We start from the raw sequence: 21550 nt of genomic DNA on the forward strand, positions 1-21550 counted from the left end.
CCAAAACTATTAAAATCTCATGCATTCTACAGATATCGTACTGCATGAAACTGAAAACGAAGGCAAACAAAGCCTATTTCACAAATAGGGGGGGGGGGGTATGAAGAATTTATGTCAAGCACACTAAGTGGTAGCACACCTACCACTGCTAACATGTTTGGATCCTGGTGTTTGTTCCTGCAGCACCACGGACAGCTCCCTCATTGAATCCCTCTGCTCTGGTCGGCACCACCGACAGCTCCCTACTGCATAAGGTGCAGTCTGGATGACACACGACAGCAATACTCAGACAGAGGGTTTAGGAGGTCCTTTGAGAGCCTTATCAGTATAGTCAGGGGTATGCAGATTGTGCAGAATATTCCCACCTCTAAACTAACAATATCAAATACACTCACAGCTCAGTCTGCCACTAATTCGTACAGAAGTGTACAAATGGTGATATTTTACCTGATAACTCATCAATAGTCAAGACGTTGTATGTTCGTGATGACATTTAACACTATTCTCATAATTTCAACTATTTCCTGAGTTTTATGTAAAATGCATATCAGTCATCCATATTTTTTGTTGCTCAGTAAAAAAAAGATGTACTTCGGCACAGTGGCACTTTGAGCTAAATCCTAATGCCACCATGCTAATTATAACAATGCTTACATGCTGATGTTTAGCAGGCATAATGTTTACCATGTTCACCAACTTAGTGTTGCATTTTGTCATGTTTTGTCTGTGGTGAACCAACAGACCAACATTGCCATCTATAGATGCATACCATTATCATGGCTATACATTTAATCTGCTGCTGTTTCATTTTCACATAATAGTTCAGACATTCTTAAGTTAAAGCCAAATACATTATTTTTGAGATAAGAGCAGAAAACATATTGACTAAAAATAATTGACAATGTAATTCCTTGTGACCAAAAGCCCTAAAGCCATCGGCATAACAAATAAAGCTCCTATTTGTGCCCTTTTCTGCCACAGCTGCAGTCTGGGGGAGGACACAAGGCCGGCTTAGCCTCATCACATAAAGGCAGGCGGAATGCTAATAAAGTTGGATTCAATCAAATTGAAAGCAGTCTTTTGGCAATTCATGGCTTTAAAATTTGAATTTTTGTTCTGCATTCAGAGCATCTCTCTGTCGGTCCCACAGAGCCTGAGTCTTATCCTGACTCGAACTGAGAGAATGTTATGTTATCTACTGACTTTGTCACTTTAATTGTACACAGATATAAATACTGTAACAATAAAGTGCATGATTATGTATAAGTGGTTATGAGTAAAATCCTATTTGTATTACGACATGATCTTTGAACTGCTGATGTTCCTTTCCTCACAGTAGATATCATCTTTTTGTAGTCACTTTTGCTTTTTCCTCACGCCATTTGTTCATTTAGTCCGGTTTTCTGGCGGCACTGACACATATCTGTGTCTCCTCGGCTTTGGGAGTTATCACTAAGTCCAGCTAAGCAACACATTTCTGTAATGAACAACTGTGGCTGCTGGCAAAAAATATTGGTCATCATTATCTGTCCACCAAATGGTTTTCTCCTGAAAAGACCAAACCAGCACTGAATATTTAAAATAACTATACAATACTAACTAACTAATAGCAAATGTAAAAGCTACATATAATGCTGTGTTCAGTTATAAACAGCATTAAAGCAGATGTTTATTTGTATTAAAAGTTGCATATTAAAACCGACCCAAACACCATGTTTGTGTGCATGCATATAAGCATGGATGTAGTTTTCACCCCGTGTGCCTTCAGAGTGCTCTAGCTAATGGCAGTGTCACAATATTAGTCATATTAGGAGGGGATTAGTAAGAGAAACCGTCTTAAGGATGTGATCCCTGGGAGAGGGTGCCAGATACTGCTTGTATTACTGTCAGCCCTGTATCACACACACACTGGGAGCTGAGCAAGCCTCGCCTGTTCTACTCAATAGGATCTGTAGAGAAACATGTCACACCAAAACGCACCACCTACTGTAGCTCATTCCCCTCTTCCACTTTTCTTTTCTTTTTAATCTCATTTATTGGAGTGCTGGTGTGAAACACGTCTTGTAGAAAAACAGAAATGCTGCGGCTGTGTTGGAAGGTTGAAGTGTTCAGATTAGGATTAAGAAGATACTATGTTTATAAAGAATTTTGAAAATGGAAGTTTAATTTGCAGACATTTAAATAAACTATGTTTTGTTTGTTTTGGTTTGCTTCAGAGAAAAGTTAGAAGCCAAGATAAGCTGTTGCATGTAGTGTGTTTTTGTAAAGTAGTAGTAGTATTCTACAGTTGTCTCTCCGTCCCAAGCTAAACCACAACATTGCTAGTGTGTGTTAGCCCCATCCAGATCCAGGTAAATAATCATCACCAGCCACTGGTTGATACATGGACAAAAAAGGATAGAAATGTGTATTTATTAATTTCTTCCATCAACTTCTTTAGCTCTGACATTAGTGGGCTTCAAGCAAGAGACCAGCTAAACCCCACTGACACACAACCAGCCCCCAAAACTCAAGTAATAACGGCCGTGTTTGTGCTCCAGCTCAAACATACCAATCTACAGCATATAAAGCTTCATACTGAATTCATAATTGCATAATTTGATATAATTGCATGTGCTGTGGGCTTGCCTAAGAACCTAATGAGGCCTTCATAAAGCTAGTGGTTCCACTTATAAGAGCATAATGAAAGACTACAAGATAAAAGGGCGTACACAGACAGACACAGGCAGCCAGTCGGCTAGGCCCTGAGCTGAAAACAGACAGAAAAAGAGTAGAAATTATTAAAATGACTGAGTGAGTTTAAGACTCTCATACTCTGTCAACAGCAGCTCAGTTCATCACTGACTGTGAGTGTATATATGGTTTCCATGTTGCCTTCTGGGACGTCATTTGCTCCCAACCTTTCTTTCACCATCGCGGAAGGATTGACCAAGACAAGACTCGCACAAACTCTCCTCCTCAGGAGAGCAGAGATCTCACACACACAAAGCCGGGCCTAACTATGCTGTCCTAATGACCACAGTGATTGTTGTGTAGTTGTTGTTAATGAAGAAAGCTGCCGGAGCCAGAGGGTTGTATGTGTGGCGTAGCTCTGAGTTCTGGTTAATGGCTCCTCGTTGCCATCAGCCTAAATGAGTCAGCCGTGACGCCGCCAAAGCTACAGTGTCTGTATTGGTCGGTTTATTACGGCTCCTGAAAGTGGTACCACATCTACAGCCCACACACTGGTGGAGACTCCTGTCACTGCAGACTCATTAGCAGAAGCTACAGCTGCGTCAAAATCAGCAAAACAAATAGCTTTCTTAATAAGTTGCAACGTGTCACAGCCCAGTTGGCTGCTACAAAAGCAACCGTAGTTGTTAACCTGCACAGCAAGAATTTGGTCACCATGGTACCGCAACATCCACCGCAATCTAAAATATTGTCAATTATGCCTCAATGAGCTAGCAGGTTTTACAGTTCTGCAACATTGAAATGTATCAATCAAACAAGTGCTTACAAGGCAATCACCATTACATCATCATGAAACTGTATATTCATTGTTTTGCTTTTATTAATTAGCTTTTCTTTTATTACGGAACATCTTGGTACTTGTTATACTTTCATCATAAACCTCATCCAAGCTGCTTAAGCAGAAATGTACTTTTTGATTTAAAAAAATATATAAAGCCAAATTGACAACAGAGGTCTTCAGTACATACAAACAAATGCTTAATATCAAATCTTGAAAGTGGAGTGACGATAGTGAATCCCCATTGTTACTGACTGAATCAGTAGCCTTAGCAGTGGAGCTCCCCTCGCTGGCGAGTGAGAGCAGAGAGATCAACTGCAGTACCTTAACTCCTGGTGAAAATCTGATTGAAAGAAAATAAGTGATGCGTTCACTTACTGGTGTACACACTGAAGGGCAGTCGATTGCTTTCGGGTCAACAAAAAAAGTCAACAAATATAATAAATGGTGACAATGAATCTTTTAACTGAACTGAACTTATCAATTTAAATGTCCACCTCTATTTTGAAATGGAAATTTGAGTTTGAGAGTGAGAGACTGGCAGTGAGACAGCACAGAGAGTTTGGTCAAGAGAGATGGCCATTAACAGTGTAAATGAAGGGAAACATGTAATGACAGGACCCAAGAGTCACTGATGAGGGTGATGGATGGCTTTCAATTCAAATATATGGCAGATCATCACTCACCGCAGACTTAAGCACGCGAATACTTTGCATTTTCACACACTCACTCATGCTCTCTCTCATTCTCTCCCTTATTAACCTTCTGCTCATCCACTTACACTGCCTCACACATGCATTGTATTGTGAGCCTTACAATCACAATGTAATAGCTCTGGAAAACACTCATGTATACATGGAAACACAACCACACACACACACACACACACACACAGAGCGTCGGTAACCGTTGCCATATTACATACCCTCATTAGTCAAAGAAGGAAAGCACTGCCACAGTTTCCTGTCGACTGTTTTTCATTGCCGCAAATAATAATAATGATCTATAACCAATCGCTTATTATTTTCTGTTAATTCTTATTTTTTTTGCATACAAAATGTATAAAATAATGACAAATAGCAATCAAAGAATAATAAGAGTTCAACATGATATCTTAAAATTGCTTGTTTTGTCTGACTAGCTGTAAATATCCCAAACAAATTAATTAACTGCAAACATTTGTTATTTTTTACTTGATAAATAATTATTCATTGAGGGCCGCTATTACTGATTATTTGGAGTGTTGATTATTTTAGTTTATTTTTAGATGAATTGGTTAAAATCTTTAAATTGATTTTTATTTTCAACAAATTGTCCAAAACCCAATACTCAATGAAAGAAAGCAAATCCTCATATTTAAGACTCTGTAATAATATTTATTTTGGCACCTTGGCTTGTAAACGACCCAACCGATTACACACTCATTAAAATTGTTGGACGAGTTTAACAAGTTCTAAAACAAAAAAAAAAAACAAGGTCAAGTGAATACAATACGGCAGTAACTGGCAAATATGTATTTTGATTTGAAGAATGACATAAACAATTAATTTAGGGCTGCAACTATGAATTATTGTTATTCTGGTTTAAATATTTAGTCAACAAAAAAACACAACGATATTCAATTAGTGGAGATATTTTATATAGAAAAACAGCAGTTCCTCATATTTGAGAAGCAAGAACCAGAATTTTTTAAGCATTCTTTTATTTATCAATGACCAATACATTTTAACACTTGTTCTGTCTTGGTGCCTTATTTTGTCCTTTTGCCCCTATGTTGACTGCCTTGTTTGCTCTGCTTAAATGTTAAATGTGGCACCATTGGTTCATTCGGTTATCAAAAGTACCGCCATGCATTTTCTGATGATCAACTAACTAAGTGATTAATGAATGTTCTCTCATTTGACCACTGAATTGCACAACAACCTGTTTCAGCTCTACACACTGCTCTGGCTGTGACAAAGACTGAAAGAAAGGCTCGATGTTTTGCCCCCAATGCAACTTCTCTCTTCTCTCCTTCTGGTCTTCACCACTTTCTTTGCTCTGCAGTCAAGGGAATCAGTGTGGGGTACAGAGGTGCTGGGTAAACAGTGGTTCTGCAAAGTGCTTTTTCCCGGGCTCTGTATACCAGGGTAATAGAGGCAGTAATGGAGTTTGTTCAGGCTAAGGTAATCCTGGAGCTGTGAGCGCAGCATCTGCTGCTGTTTCCCTCTGACGCTGTTCTGTTCCACAGCAGGTACTGATGCTGTTGTAGCTGTCACCGTTACTGTCCCACACAAGCCGTTTGGGAGCAAAGCAATGTGTTTGTGTGAATGTGTATTTTCTGCAACACAAAAAGTGTATACAAAATATATATGTTTGTGTATATGTCTGTGTGCAACCTGAGCAAACATTGCATACAGATAAAGTGAGGGTTTGCTCAAAGATGTGTGTCTGTGGGAGAGGGAAGGTGTCTGGATGTGTGTGTGTGTGTGTGTGTGTGTGTGTGTGTGTGTTTGGTGGAAAAGTGTGGATCTGTGTGTATATATGTGTGCGGAGAGAAAGAATCTAAAAAATATATGTTTGGATGTGATAGCTCACCTTTGGGAGGTGGGATAAGAACAAGGCTGGCGGCTAGGAATGAATTTACGGGGCCCGATCTCCCAGAAACAATTTCTTTATGTGGGTTACACACATTTAGAGTGGCTACTCGTCCCCCCTGGGCCTCGGCACACCACACACAGCTACTGGAGATGGCCAATGAAATACAGAACACCTTTTGTAGGACACATGCTTTTTATTTATTTTTATTTATCCCCTGTAGCTTTCTTTCCCCCCCCCCCCCCCCCCCCCCCCCCCCCCCTCCCTCTCTCTCTCTCTGGGTGTAGGTCTCTGTCTCACTTTCTCCTGCTTCTCATTCTTGGTTCTTTCTTTTTTCTTTTATCTCCTATTCTTTTCTGATCATGCGCAGCTACAGGAGGTGGCAAATACAAACAAGATTACCTTTTACACTACATTTTTTTATTTATTCCTGGTTGCTCTCCTTGTCGTTGTCTCTCTTTCTCTCTGTCTCTCTGGACAGCAGCTCTGACAGTATTCCCATGACCCAGAGGGCATCTTGGTAGGAGAGAGAAGGATAAAGGAAGTGAGAGAGACATGTAGGAAGAGGGAGCGTAACCATTAAAAGTGCACATGGAGACATAAGGAAATTGTGGATTATGGACACATGAAAGCATGCTTGCTGTATTTGAGGATAACTTGTGTGTGCTTTTGGTCGTGTTGCCATAAGGTGGTAGGCTAAAATTGTCCAATTTAAACAAGTCCTGTGGACTGGTTTGCGAATCAGTGTATCCCCTACATTGCTCTTCACATACAGCCATTCATTTTCCAAAAACTGGGGCATCCCTTTAAGACACCTACTATGAACTCTGTTGCATCTCTCGCCATTATTTCCTGACACTTTTTCAGTAATCATATGTAATAAAGGCATTAAACAGTAAGTCAATTAAAAAGCAAAGATTCACCTAAAACCAAGTCTTGACCGAGGTAGTTCTTCTTACCACATCACCCTCCCCATCTCTCATGTTATTTCAGTTAAATAGTTTACCTGGTTTTAAAGGTCATATAACGTGAGTCCGCCAACGTGGCAATTCATTTGTAAGTAGGGACACATGAGGAGTCGGTTGTGTTTTATTCATTGGACCGGTTCTGCAGCCGTCACAGAAAAGAGGCAGCAATTACTTTATGTTTCCTAAATGACATGGCACAAAAGAAGATATAAATGCATGTAAAAATGTTAACCTTTATTAAAAAATGTAAGTCTAAATAATGTAATTTCCATTCGTCCTTCCTCTATCATCATTTTTATATCTTTACTTTAATTCTCTCCATTTCTAACTCTCCACCTGTAGTCTCTTTGTCACATATATAGTCCTGTGATTAATAATGTGAGTAGGAAAAAAAACAAAGTTTATTGAATGAACTGGTGATGTTTTAACATTTCATGATGGTATTCAACAGAATGGGGCCATATTCAAAATACATTTGAGAACCAGGAGCAAGTGACTGCACATTTATTTGTTTCTTTTAATGCATTCCTCTATTTTCCACATAAACTTCAGCACCTTATCTTGCCACCCCACCTCCCACCACCCTCTACCTGCCACATCCCTGCATCTCTACTCTCCTGTCAATCATGTCTCACTGTCAGTTCTCTTCCTCCCCATTTTGTAACTCCCTCACTCCACTTCTCCACCTCGTCTCTTGTATGTTTCTTCCAGAGGCTCATGAAAACAGGGGGAGAATAAGAGACAAAGACAGATGGAGCTGGAGCATGTCCAAAAGATGTGCACGGTTGGGATGAGCACCTTTGTTTGAATCAAATCACCTTGTGTGCACACACAAGGATTTTATAAACAAGTCAAGGTCATTAATAGCAAGAAGATAACATGATTAGGAGACACAAATGTTACCGTGCAGGCTGTAATACACTGTTCTTCGTTATACCTCAGAAGATTAATGCATTATAATTCGTATATATTCCATATAAATCATATATATATATATATATATACATATTTTGAATTATCCATATCCATATATATATATATATACATATATAATATATATATACATATATTCCATATATCGTATAAATATATATATATATATATATATATATATATATATATTTGTGTGTGTGTGTGTGTGTGTGTGTGTCACTTGATCAATTTACAGAATCCTGAGCCAGGACATGTCCCGTAACATACATACTGTACATACCTAACTTACATCCAACTAATGGCACTACAGTTGTTACTGTAACCTAAACGATGACTTATTTGTGATGTAACGTCTGTTCTGAAGTAACATTACTTCCATTACGTATTTGGAACAAAAAAAAAACTCACAAAGAATAATCAGATAAGATATATACGAACCATTGTAAGAGGATATGTTGCACCATGTTACCTCAGTGTATCACAGTACATATCCAGAGCAACTCACAGTTTCGACCCTGTGACCAAATTGATGCACTATGTGCACTGTCGCCAATAAAGGTCATCTTATGAATCATACAGTACATCAGGTGATCTGCTGCAGAAGACGCCCACCACTGCTTTCAGGGTGATGAGTTTCTCTACAAGCAATATGTTCCTGTCATGTGAAGACTATCCAAACAACTGTTTTTAAATGGGAGATGTTCCTTATATATTCTTGCATGAAATATGGCAACACAATACTTATCATTTGGACACAGCACAGCTCATAGAATTATAGTCAAAATGAGGTGAGCAGCTGTTTGCCTCGCTAAAGCTCTGCATAAAACGCACTGAACCCGGTACCATATGTCCGTATACGCACAGCTAAGACCTACGTGCCCCCTGTGTGTGTGTGTGTGTGTGTGTGTGTGTGTGTGTGTGTGTGTGTGAGTGTGTGTGTGTGTGTGTGCGTGTGTATGTGTGTATGTGTTAGAGAGAGAGAGAGAGAGAGAGAGAGAGAGAGAGAGAGAGAGAGAGAGAGAGAGAGAGAGAGAGGAAGCAAGCTTCTATAGGCTGTGCAACACCTGAAACAACCGCAATCATTTGTCTTTGCTATAAATTCACCACCACGATAATAAAATTCATACCATGCACGAGTAGGCTGATGGGATATTACCACGAGGCAATCTTTTTGCATAACTCTCGCCTTCATACAATCAATTCCTTGTATATTCCCGAAAATGGAACGGATGAAGTGTAATCCCTTCTGTGCGTAACTGGTTTTCAAAGACCAGATATTGAGTGGACTGTTGTAAAGCATATTAATCATGCGTGGCAGGTGTGCCACTAATTAACTTTGTCTCACGCGCACTGCAAACAGTTACCAGAAAGCGCATTAAAACCGTGGGCTGCAGCCGCCTGTTCTGTGTCGGTGCCAAGGCATTGATCATTACCTGTTGGTGCGGTGTGGTCTTGTTTGGTTAGCCCAGCAGGTGATCCTCTCTCCTCATAGCCGCTCCGCTATCCGAGACGCAGGAGAGGCTCGCATCCCCTCTCCGGTACCAGACAACGGCTCCTCTCTCACACCGGCCGCTTAGGTTCGACTGGAGCGGGGAAGTTACACCATACTCTCCACCTGCGCAGCCGGACAAGAGAGCAACGAAGCCGGTGGCAGATAAAGACCCCCTGGGTTAAAAGCAGCGGTTACTCCGGCGCGAGAAAAAATACCCTGAAAGTTCCGCTCCTCTCCTCCGCTTTTGCACAACGGGTGAGACAGGAAACTTAGTTTTTAGGACATACCAACATGGAGGAAACATCCACATTAAAACCTCCCCAATCAGGCTTTTGTTTTGCTCCGAGAATTCCCCGTTTATCCTCTTTAGGGGGAAGCGGCGAGAAAGTAGCCGAGTGTGACGGGACAGAGGTGCGATGCGGTCGGGGAGTCAGGCAGACTGTTGGTGCGCTCCCACCTCTCCGCCTGGAAGACAGAGAGCGCTGCTTCACTGTCAGCTGGGAAGCGGAGCAGCGCTCCCTAGCGGCCTGAAGAGAGAACAGCTAGAGGCGCATGCAATACATATACAAGATACTGTACAGTAATGTGAAGAAGACCATATGGCCAAGATCCGATGGATATATGATATTTGTCCTCTCTTGTCAACATAGACTGGCAGACAAACAGAAAGAGGCATGAGCTAATGGCTCTTGCCCTATCAGCAACCACACGCACACACACACACACAAACACACGCACACACGAATACACAAACAGTCACACGATTCCAAATGCGTCAGCAATGGCTCTCTGGTGGATAGATGCTGGACACTAGACAGGTCTGAAATGTTTGTGTCACTTCAAGAAGGACAAAACCATATTGGATCTCCCACACCCTCCCCCTCATCTCTGTCTCTGTCCCTCTCTCACAGCGTGTGAAGTTCAAATTAAATTGAACTCACTTTAGCTGAGCTGTGGGCATTTCCCGGTAGACTAGACCAACAGGAGCAGAGGGGTGATCGACACCATGCCCAACCAAATTGACCTGTGTGTGAGTGTTAGGGTTTGTTTGTGTGTGTGTGTGTGTGTGTGTGTGTGTGTCTGTATGTGTGTGGTCTCAGTCCTCCACTGCCTGGAATGACCTGAGCTGCCTAAAGAAGTTTACTCACAACAAATGACTTTGTCCAGACGCCGAGACTCTGCAGTTCATTCGAGGAAGCAGCCCCACTGGCTCAAGGGTGTAACTGTGTGTGACTGTGCGTGCATGTGTGTGTGTGTGTGTGTGTGTGTGTGTGTGTGCGTGTGCGTGTGTGTGCGTGTGTGTGTGTGTGTATGTCTCATCTGTCTTCAAGAGAAACAGGTAATAGTAATACGTATCAAGGCCACAGAAGTCAGGCAGTTGAGACACTTGGTCATAAAACACTAAACACACAAACACAGCCAATGAAAGTACAGTTGGAGTTCGAGTGATGTGTGTATAGTATAGCCTATATAGCAGTTAGCATGCAAGTGTGTCTGTGAGGTGTAATCAAGGTGATGATGTATGGTTGCACACATGGATGACAGATTAATTGATCCATAATGGAGGCGTGATTGTGCGCGTGTGCATGTGAGGAGGCCCAGTCATATATCATTTCACCCAGTGAGCTAATCTATTACTCTGACAAAGAGTTCAGATTACTGAACTCTCCTCTCCTTTCCGTCCCCCTTCTCGAGCCTTCAATGTTCTCCTCTTTCACGCTTGTCCTCTCTTTCTTTCTCACTCTGTGTTTTATTTCTCAAGCCATCGGATTTGTCTTCGGCAGTGTTCTCTGGCAGCACAGATGAACTCACCATGTGGATTGTAAGATAACAAATAGAGACACACTTGCATGCATCACTGGGCTGCTTGTAACACCTCAAAATCAACCTAATTCCTTCGGGATCTATGGCATTTGCACACATATATCCTCACCCACACACATGTATACACACACAAGCACACACTCCAATTGTTGCCTCCCAATCACACGGGGATGGATTTAACATGTGCCAATCAGAGTGCTTGGTGCATTTCTGTCACAGCATAGATAGTCAATTCCCAGAGAAAGAAGCTTTGCAGACCACATGACAGCCCAGGAGAGTCATGTTTTGTGTACATGGAGAGGCACATACAAGCACAGCCACGTTGACATATTAATAGAGCAGCTCAAAAAAATCTAATCACGTTTGCTTGTCACACATTTCTTCTAATCACTGAAGTGAAATCAGTTCAACCAAACAACTGAAATGGAGAAATACTCTGCTGGACCATGAGATAATCCTTACAGACATGAGGAGTTTGCCACATGGCCTTCCATATAATAATAAGAGCTGTAAATGAATGCAGACAATGTACTATGGAGCAGCGGTCACATGCAAAACTCATAGAGAAAATGTTTAAAAACAATATTTCATCATTTTAATTTGTTAGCTCATCACTTCCTGAATAAGTAGATTTTTAAAGCCGCTATGTCAATATTTCTATATATCGATTATTGTAAAGGAACATGTGACCCAGTGCAACATTGTGGCTCATTTAAGTTTAAATAAGCTACAGTATATCAGGCATCTTGCTCCACGGGCAAGTAGCATCAGTTAATTGTTGGTTTGGGGTCTTTTTATGGGATTTGTTGCCATAACAAAAATATGGAATAACATCAGACCTATATCTTTTAAGAAAATTTCCAAATAGCTGCTATCCTTTACAATATATTTGAACTGACATCCTAAAACATACCAAGCACAATAATGTGTAACATTTGATTGTCATGTAAAAACATCAAAGTAAAGAATCTTTTGACACAATATTATGTGTACAAATGGGCCAGTGTTTAAAGGCCTTGCCAGATGACTCTTATTAGCAAAACCACGTGGCACTGAGTGCTGAGTACGTCGCTTCATTTGGAATGAACACACAGAGACACACACTTTGTGTTCTGTGTTGCTTTGGCAGGCAGTAATACCAGCATTAGCATATGAAAGACGGCAGCTGGAAGGTGTAGCTGTCACTGTTGTTGTTTTTTGTTGCTTGTTGTGTTATCCATTTGGATGGCAGCTCATCTGTTTTTGCTAAACCTCGCCGCTGTTTCACTCCCTCCCGTCTTTCTGTGTGTCTCCTTCTGTCTGTCAGTCATGTTCCTTTTTTTCTCCCCCATGTATCACATCCCTCAGGGAATGTAGAGGATATGCAGCACATGCATGTACGAAGGGCGGAGACCTATTACAGACAGCTCGGACAAAAATGGGGTAGACATTTTTCATCACATTTGTTGTAATTTTTCTTGGTCCAAATTCAAACATACAAATCTAGAAAATCTCAAACTTATTTTCTAAAAGTTTCCACTCATTTGTTAACCCAAAAGAGCTGAATAAGCTTCTTTTTTTAAACTTGATTAGTGCGTTTAAGAAGAATGGGATTTGCAGTGTCAAAAACAAGTTACAGTAGAGCTCTTATCACAGGCTGTTAGTGGAGTTGAAAGACAGAGCTGCCCTCGCCAAAGAACCCTTTTTCTCAAATAGCAGCAGGGTGCAACCTACTAACTGAACTCCCTCTCCTCTCATCTGTTTCTCTCTTTCTCTAGCTCAAAGATGTAAATGTTCAAACAGACTAATTCCTTCAAAGCTCCGATGAGGATGAAAGATCTGTCTCCGCCCTCATTGCTAATTGATGGCCTTGCATCACAGCATGAACGCTCAATGAGCCTCGCCTGAGACTCTCATTAGCGTTAACGACACTAGAGTTAGTCGCATTAAAATTACATGACGGACATCCTAGACACACCTTTTACTGATCTGCTTTCTGTCACGTTAAATGTAATCTTACAGTACATGGAAATGAGCTGAATAATCCCCATTGCCCCAAAAAAGAGAGTTATTTAGACGGTCAGACTAATGTTGCTCTCTTGTGACCGGTCAAACCACAGGTACATGCTTCTTTTTCAGCTTGAGCTTTTCCCCTGGGAAAGCCAGTGTGGCATTTTGTAGGCAGTTGTCGAACCTCAGACACAAGAGCAACAGGACAGATTGATTGACAACATTTCCCAGCTGGTATGGCAGCACCTGGAGATGCTCCCAGGAGAGCTGGGAGGATGCTGCTTTTAGAAAAGATCATCTATGATGCTCAGCTTGCCCCGTTGCTATGGAACCCCTCAACATGGAGGAGCGAACAGATGAATGAATGCAGGTGAAGATGCATTTAGTAGTTTTTGTAAAATAACTCTCACCTCTTAAAGCGGCATTAATTCCTTCAAGCTGTAAACCCAACATTGTCACATGTTGATTATGTTAGATTGTTATGACAAATATGTTCACAAAAACGTGTGTTTACACATCGCGCATGACACTTATTATAATATTCACAGCTGCCTGATATGGCTGGGAACCAGGTTATTGACAGCAATGAATGTGAGTGCAGGCTATAAAAAAAAATGTCTGGCTATGGCTATGTCTGAAAGACACCAAAAGAGTTGAGGTGTGTGGGTTATAATGAGTGAGTTTGCCACGAAGTGTGAGCCCTCTCACACATTGTGACAATATACACATTTTAGGTGCAGCTTTAAAAGAACAGAGTGTCACATTCAGTTGGATTAATTGGCAGAAATGGAATATAATGTTCATAACTATGTTTAAATCAGTGTATAATCACCTGAAACTGTGTTTTCGTTAGCTTCGAAAAAGCCATTTTCTCTTCTTAGGGAGCGGGTCCTTCTCCACAGAGTCCACCACCTTGCACCGACATGTTTCTATCGTAGCCCAGAATGGACACTGGGGAGCAACTTTGCCTTTTGCCTCTGAGGAGGGTGCTAAATTATTCTAAATCAGAGTATTGATACGCCCCGATGTTACTAGTGTTTTTTTATTATTACTTTTTAATGTTTTGTTGTCATTAATTATTAAGCTGCAGCACACATCTCTGATCTCTCTGCCAGGGCTGAGCACCTCTAACTACACGCACACACGCACATACACACAAAGCGTCAGCCGGCAGCGAACCTGTGGTCGAGACAGTGAGGTGAACCAGGGGGAAGTGAAGATTACTCATAAACATTACTGTTGCTGCTCTAGAAACAATATTAGGAAATATTAAAAATATAAATACATTCTAATCCTGTTCTGAATTTATTTATTTTTAAAATTCTATATATGTTTTTAAAAGCAATTATTTAGTCATGAAGAAGAACTTAGTATTGATAAGAGTAGCTCCTAGTAATCCTAAATATACCTGTCATGCTTGGAAAGGGAGGGGTGCTATTCTGCCACTAAATTTTACACACTGTTCCTTTAAACACATTGGATCACTACGTTGGCTTAGTCAGTCCACTAAAAAGTACAATACATTACATTACATTACATGTCATTTAGCTGACGCTTTTATCCAATCTTCAATAAAGTTAAACTACAAAGTGCTATCAGTAAGAGCCATTTAAGTGCTACTAAAGTGTTAAACTACAAAGTGCTATCACTAAGAGCCATTTAAGTGCTACCAAAGTGCTACTACGGCGCTACCTTCCCTATTCCAGGTATAGTCGAAAAATATGTGTTTTTAGTTTGCGACGGAAGATGTAGAGACTTTCTGCTGTCCTGATGTCAATGGGGAGCTCGTTCCACCAATGAGGAGCAAGGACACCAAAAAGTCGTGACTTCGTAGAGTGTTTAGCTTGCAGTGACGGAACTACAAGCCGATTGGTAGAAGCCGTTACAATACAATTCATATGATGTGATGATGTAATTACTTCCCTTATCTTTAGATATATCCACACTCAAGTCAAAGGACTGAGTGGCAACAAATCCACCAATCTTTTTCAAATAAAAACTCAGTGGTCACACGTCGAGGACATGGTCACATCCAGTTGACTTTCATAAGCACAGCAAGGAGGAAATGAGGAGCACCGTGTCTATACTTGATGTTCTGTTCTGCTGGGTTAACAACATGTTGCTCCTTTACAAAAACGTAGACACAATCGGACCAGAGACATCTCTACAGGAGGCTGTTCGCATTCAGTGCCAAACACGGAACTAGATGTTTTCAAAGAATGTATGGATGTATTGTAAGTAGATTAGAAAACGCTCATACGTGTTGATTATAGGAATGCAGTTTTGTCAAACATGTACCGCTCTGGAACAAGAAGAGGGCAAAAAGTGAGGATCCTTTCATTATCAGATATCCATGTGTGATGGGAGTGGGTTGACCCATACATGGAGGATGATATGCACACCAGCTGGAGAGCTCTCTCACTGCAACGAGAGAATTGTTTCCATGGCTTTTTAAAATATTCAGTGGTGAAGTGGTGAAGATGATGGCACAGCTTCACGCGGCAGTGCAAATAAAATAACTTTTTCTTTGTTTGTTTACAGATACAACAAATGTCTTAGTACCTAATAAATAGAGATATAATTATTAATATTTTTCATTTTTTTCCTCTCAGCGCCACTCATCTGAGCAGCAGGTCCCGTTAGATAATCTCCCAAGCACAATCTGATACAGGCATTATACTGCAACAGCCACTCATAATCCAAAATATTTTCATGCAAAACAACAGCCATACCAATCTGGGATTATGTTGTTCCGCACTAACGGTTCAGGGACAGGAATATCATCGCTCCTTCTGTCTTTCTTTTTGTACTCCTCTCTCACTCTCAGTTTTTCTGTCTTTCTCTCCTCCAGCATGTCTCTCTCTCCCTCTCCCTCACTTTCCTTCCCTCAATCTCATAAACAGCTTTAGTTGGAGGGAATCAGACAGATAGAGGTCTATTTGGAGGCTGAAGAGCACATTTCCACTGTCAAATACATTTGTCAGGTTTATACTGTACTACAGTTTTGTTAGGGTTTAGGGACTGTTCTCCTCCATTTGCATTGGGAAGTATTAGTAGATATTGTGCCTTTAACTCATCCCTGAATCCTCCACCCTGCTCTGGCTCAATGTACATAAACTGGATTAGAAGTCTGACACAAACACAAGTACTGATGCATGCCTTTAGCTTTTCATATTAGAACAGCACATCTGGGTATTTGATTCAAGTGAAATGAGATACAATTTGTACTGTCTCCTCAATTCCTGTTTTTATGTTTGCATGGCATGCTCATCCCCGTCAAACTCCTTGTGAAGTCCCTTTTAAACACCTAATATTCACACGCATACAATGTTTAAATTGCCTGATAGTCACACAACATCCCATCCATACAGATGTGTGCCTATAACCCCATAGAGGCCTCCTTGTGCAAAGCACAGCCATTGAAAGCGATTCAGTCTGTGTGTATATGCTGCCAGTGGGACAACACTGCATTCATTCATCCGTCTCACCCCTCTCTCGCCACTTCTTTTCCACCTGCTTCCCCCTGTCTCCCTTACTTCTTTCCTCTGACCTCCTCATTTCCCCTTGATGACAACACCTACACATGATTAATGATAATCCATGCTGCCCAATGGCTGTGATTTGGGAGCATTTTATATGAGGCAGCAGGGATGACTTTCACTCACTCTTTCTCTGTTCCCAGTTGTGTCTTTTATTCAACTGACTCCAGCTTACTGAGGAAAAAGACACCAGAGGGAGAGACGATGAAAGACACTTTGGAGAGGAAAAAAAACGTGAGCCCACAATCCCTGCTACTAATAGCACTATTTTGGAGAAAAATCTGCTCCGAGCATGAGTAGGAGGAGGCAGACGAGGTCGGTGGTTATAAATGTCATCAAACATGTTTTTTTTCATTCAGTTTTGGCCTTGTTCAAAATGTCAGTGTTGCAGTTGAAGGGGTGAACGTGCATGAACCGTACGCAGTTGTTGAGTCTCTTAAAATCCCTTATGTAAAGAAATTGAATTTTTTTGTAACCATTAAGAAAGAAAAGCATACAGAGAAGTTGTTTATTGTCACTATTTGTGTGACTTTAGAGCCCTCTAGTGGCCAGGTTTGTTGTATGTTAATGAAAAATTACAATATGAGACATAGACTTAATATTTTCAGATCTGTTCCATAAAATGCCCATCCCAAGTTCCCACAGCCCATATTCCCAGAGCCATTCGGTTTTCTTATTTTTTTGTCAATTTTTTTTGTCAAAGCCCTCTGAGGCAAATTTGTAATTTGTGATATTGGGCTATACAAAATAAACTGAATTGAATTGAATTGAAAGCTCCATTACTGATGAATTTCTCATTTTGCATTACCCATCTAATCTTCTTTTTCTTCTATTTTCATTGGAATTCAATCCATTTTTACATATATATTCTCATTTTAGGCTGTTTTTAATGTTTTAAGTGTGTTTGTTTTCAGACTATAAAGATGTCTTGGTTCACATTGGGAATTTGATGCCTGCTGAAGGTCCATTGCTAAAATATTGTGTCTCTAATGTATCGTCATATAAATACCTGGGATTCTTAATTGATGATTCTCTCTCTTTTAAACCTCACATTCATCAACTTGTGAAGAAGTTGAAGCTGAGGCTGGGTTTCTATTTCAGAAATAAGTCTTGCTTTTCTTTTGATGCTAAAAAGAGACTTGTTGCTGCTACATTTATGTATGTGATGGATTATGGGGATGTTTTTTATATGCATGCATCTTCTCAATGTCTTCACTCCTTAGATACTGTCTACCATGGAGCATTGAGGTTCATAACCAATCTTAAGGCTTTTTCTCACCATTGCTCCCTGTATGCTAGGATTGGTTGGACTGCATTGTCCATCCGTAGACTGAATCATTGGCATGTCCTTATTTACAAGGCAATTCTTAACGTAATTCCACCTTATCTTTGTACGTTAATTCATCAGAAAAATGCTGGAAGCTACCATCTTCGCTCTGTGACACATGAGCAAGGCCTCCTCTTGCTATCTGTCCCAAATGTCCGTCTGGAAATGGAGAAAAAGGGCTTTTAGGTTTGCTGCTCCTGCGGCTTGGAATTTGCTGCAGACTGATTGAAAGAGTTGGAGGAAGGTTCATCTGGTTGTAGATGTTTTTCTGACTGAGGTATGTGCACCTATGTGAACTGGGATGTGATGACTTGAGTCTTGGTTTTGGTTTTACTCATTTCTTTATTGTCTGTCACTGTTTTATGTTGTATGTCTGAAACTTTGTTAAATGTGCTTTTGCTGTCTTGGCCAGGACACTCTTGTAAAGGGGATTTTAAATCTCAATCAGGCTTTTCCTGGTTAAATAAATTTAAATACATCTAATAACTTCCATGCTGACAGAGGAGTAGCTTTTCATTCTAAGCATGAAAGCTGTTGACTGCATTCTTTGAGGTTGATGAGGTGGATTTTCCTTCTGTGTCTTGTCATCAGCCTTTTCCACTACTCCGATAGACGACCTTGTCCAGACAGTGATACGCATGCAGGCTGCACTATGTGTGTTACGCCACTAAGGGTCGCTGTGTCCTCACGTTTTAGCTGTGAAAATGCCGTAAGGGTGAAAAGAGGACATCTTGTCCACCTCCTCTCTCATGAGCAAACTTCCTCAAGGACTTAAAGGGCGACTCAGTAGTTAACCGTATAGCCTCAAGCTTAGTCTCTTTCTGTGTTCAATTATCTACGATGACCAGTGTGGGAAATAGATGAGAAATGCCAGAAGTGGATTTCACAGAAATGCTATTGATATTTTGTTGTTGTCTCCAGAGGGAAAAGGCACTGTGTAACCACAGTGCTGAATTGTATACGCTTCAATTAATCAATGAAAGGTTGAGGTCGTTGTAACTTTTGATGCACAAGCCGTCCTCTCAAAATATGCCACACTGGACACTGTGATGCAATGTCAGCATGTCTGTAATTTAATAAGGTGTATGAAAGGTTTTAATACTCTATTGTTAAACTACTGTCTCAATTGTAGTGGTGTAAGAATAAAAGTGCAGCCTTTAAACCCAGCAGTAATGGTGACATGTTGACACTAGTCGACTTTACAACTCCATAATTAGTTTTGTGGTTGATAATGCATAATTATATGACACATTGCCCCAGGCCTGTAAACATATTGCCAGTTTGTGTGTATAGTTTAGTGGTTCCACTTTCACAGTTTATTTATCTTGTCTGGATAGATTTCTTTCTCTGTTTATTTTACCTTGTGTCATTACACATTTTAATAGATCTCTCTTAGCATTCAAACCATTGCACCCTTGAAGTTAAAAAGGGTGATTGCTTAAGGCCAAGCTCTGGTTGGTCTTCAACGGTGTAAAGGCAGACATCTGCATTATCATACAGCCTCATAAGATACCCATGATAGTTATGTCATCATCCAGAGTGGTCGAGTGGATGGTGATACAACTACCTATAACAATTATATAAAATCCATTATTTTCAGTGGGAGGTGATTGATGTACTGCCATGACATCAAAAAACAATTTTGCACCAATTCCTTTCAGCGCTTGTTGTTTCTTCCTCCCTTAGTATAGTAAATCACACCTTTTCTCGAGAACTTACTTGTATACTTATACTGTAGAAAAACAAACACTAACTTCCTCCATATATCTAAATTACTGTGAAAAAGTCTCACTATCTTGTAGGAGTGTGGTAGTTTCCCCTCGAGGCTGTACACACGTGTTGTACTGTATATTACTGAGCCCACACTGGGAACTCTACTCACTCTTCCAGCTACTGGAGGCACTGAATAGTAGCACTTGACATCTGTACTTAAATGCAATCAAGCTCACTGGCTCAGCAGTAGTGCTAAATGTTAATATGTTTTCAATATTGTTGAAAATAGTACTTAATTATCCTAATATTTTTATTTCTGCAACTCTCATGATAAAAGAACAAACAAACACAGAAGTGCTATAGCTCAATGATGCCTCCTTGTGAAATAGGTGGTGCTGGGAACTGAGTGGTGTAGTGGCTCTCAGTTGTGGACAATACAACCATGCCACATCTCTTTGTGGAGCAGTTCATAGTACAACTCTTTTAGATTGGATGGTGCACATATGATAGCTTTCTCTCCATATCGGACCAGGTCTCTCTGTTTACTCAAAAGCCTGCACCATCAAGATGGAGTATCATTGGTCAATGACATGAATTTACATGTAAAATGTCAATGTTAAAAACTCAACTCAGTTTAAATGTATTTACATTTAGGACACGTTTACATTTAAATGACTCAGTGATCAGGAGTGATCAGTAAATATTAAAAGTCCCCAACACTATAGGTGTCTCTAAACAGCTCGACCTCTGCATTTACAGAATCAGCTGATGCACCACGTAGCCTAGTGTCAAAATAGCAGTTTATAAAGGGACAGAGGGAGAATGATACAGTGCAATGGGGTGTTGTATGCAAGCTCTCTGAATTGCAGCTGCATTTAACACACTAATCTTTCTCTGTTCGGCACACATCAGCCAGCAGCTTCCCCTCCCTAACAGCTTAAAGAAATACCATCAGTCGTCTATGGGACTGGGAGGTGCCGCTGCATGTGCACAGTTTTATTTTAAACTATGTTGGTATTTCCATGGAAACTGCAGAGAACTGTCCAAATTACTGTCAAAGGGCCAAGATACAGAGAGTAAGATAGATTCAGTTTGTTGTGGAGGCTTGTGGTTCAAGCCTGTCAACAAATAAGTCTTTGTTTTCTCTCCACACGAGAAGCAAAACCAGTGCTCTTTATTAGACTACTGTGGGTTAATAATATGCCTACTGTATGCCATGAAATGTTATTCTCACCCTAGAGCTGCTATGTTTTTACAGTGTACTCTAGGGCAAATTAACTTATGACCTCAAAAAGCTAAAGTCCCTATAGTGTGATTTCCTAGAGCACTGTGTGAAAAAAACAATCATGTTAAAGTCCATTTCCTTACACAACAAGTAATAATAATACTGATAATATAGAAGAAGTGCAATCATATTAATATTAATAATGAAATGAACATAATAATACTATTTAAATCAATATGAACATAAGTATTCATCTCATATTTTACACAAAAAAACATTGAGAAATTGCTTCTGAGATAACTGGAAATCCAAACTAATGGTGACAATTTAAATGAGAGACCACCTCTTTATATATATGATGTCATTATTCTCTAACCGTAAAGGGGAAGGGGCATTGTAACGGTTAAATCCGTTCAGCCAATAGCGTGCAGATGCTGGACTCTTAAATAGTG

General features: G+C 40.4%; 1 protein-coding gene across 2 annotated transcripts in view; it reads right to left on the bottom strand.

Moving 5' to 3' along the window:
- The window catches only part of LOC117733707 (chemokine-like protein TAFA-2), a 68438-nt gene extending 57729 nt beyond the window's left edge, over nucleotides 1-10709 (bottom strand). Inside the window, exons 1-3 of one of the 2 annotated variants that reach the window (XM_034537530.1) lie at nucleotides 10630-10709; nucleotides 9769-9946; nucleotides 9423-9604 (exon numbers count right to left, since the gene is read on the bottom strand). The gene's annotated coding sequence lies outside the window, so the exon portion shown is untranslated. Of the gene's footprint in view, nucleotides 1-9422; nucleotides 9605-9768; nucleotides 10315-10629 lie in introns of those variants that run through there. The other variant, XM_034537531.1, reaches the window with a different exon arrangement.
- Between the last annotated feature and the right edge of the window lie 10841 nt (nucleotides 10710-21550).

The sequence above is a fragment of the Cyclopterus lumpus genome, chromosome 7, assembly GCF_009769545.1.
Source record: "Cyclopterus lumpus isolate fCycLum1 chromosome 7, fCycLum1.pri, whole genome shotgun sequence".
NCBI classification, from domain to species: domain Eukaryota; kingdom Metazoa; phylum Chordata; class Actinopteri; order Perciformes; family Cyclopteridae; genus Cyclopterus; species Cyclopterus lumpus.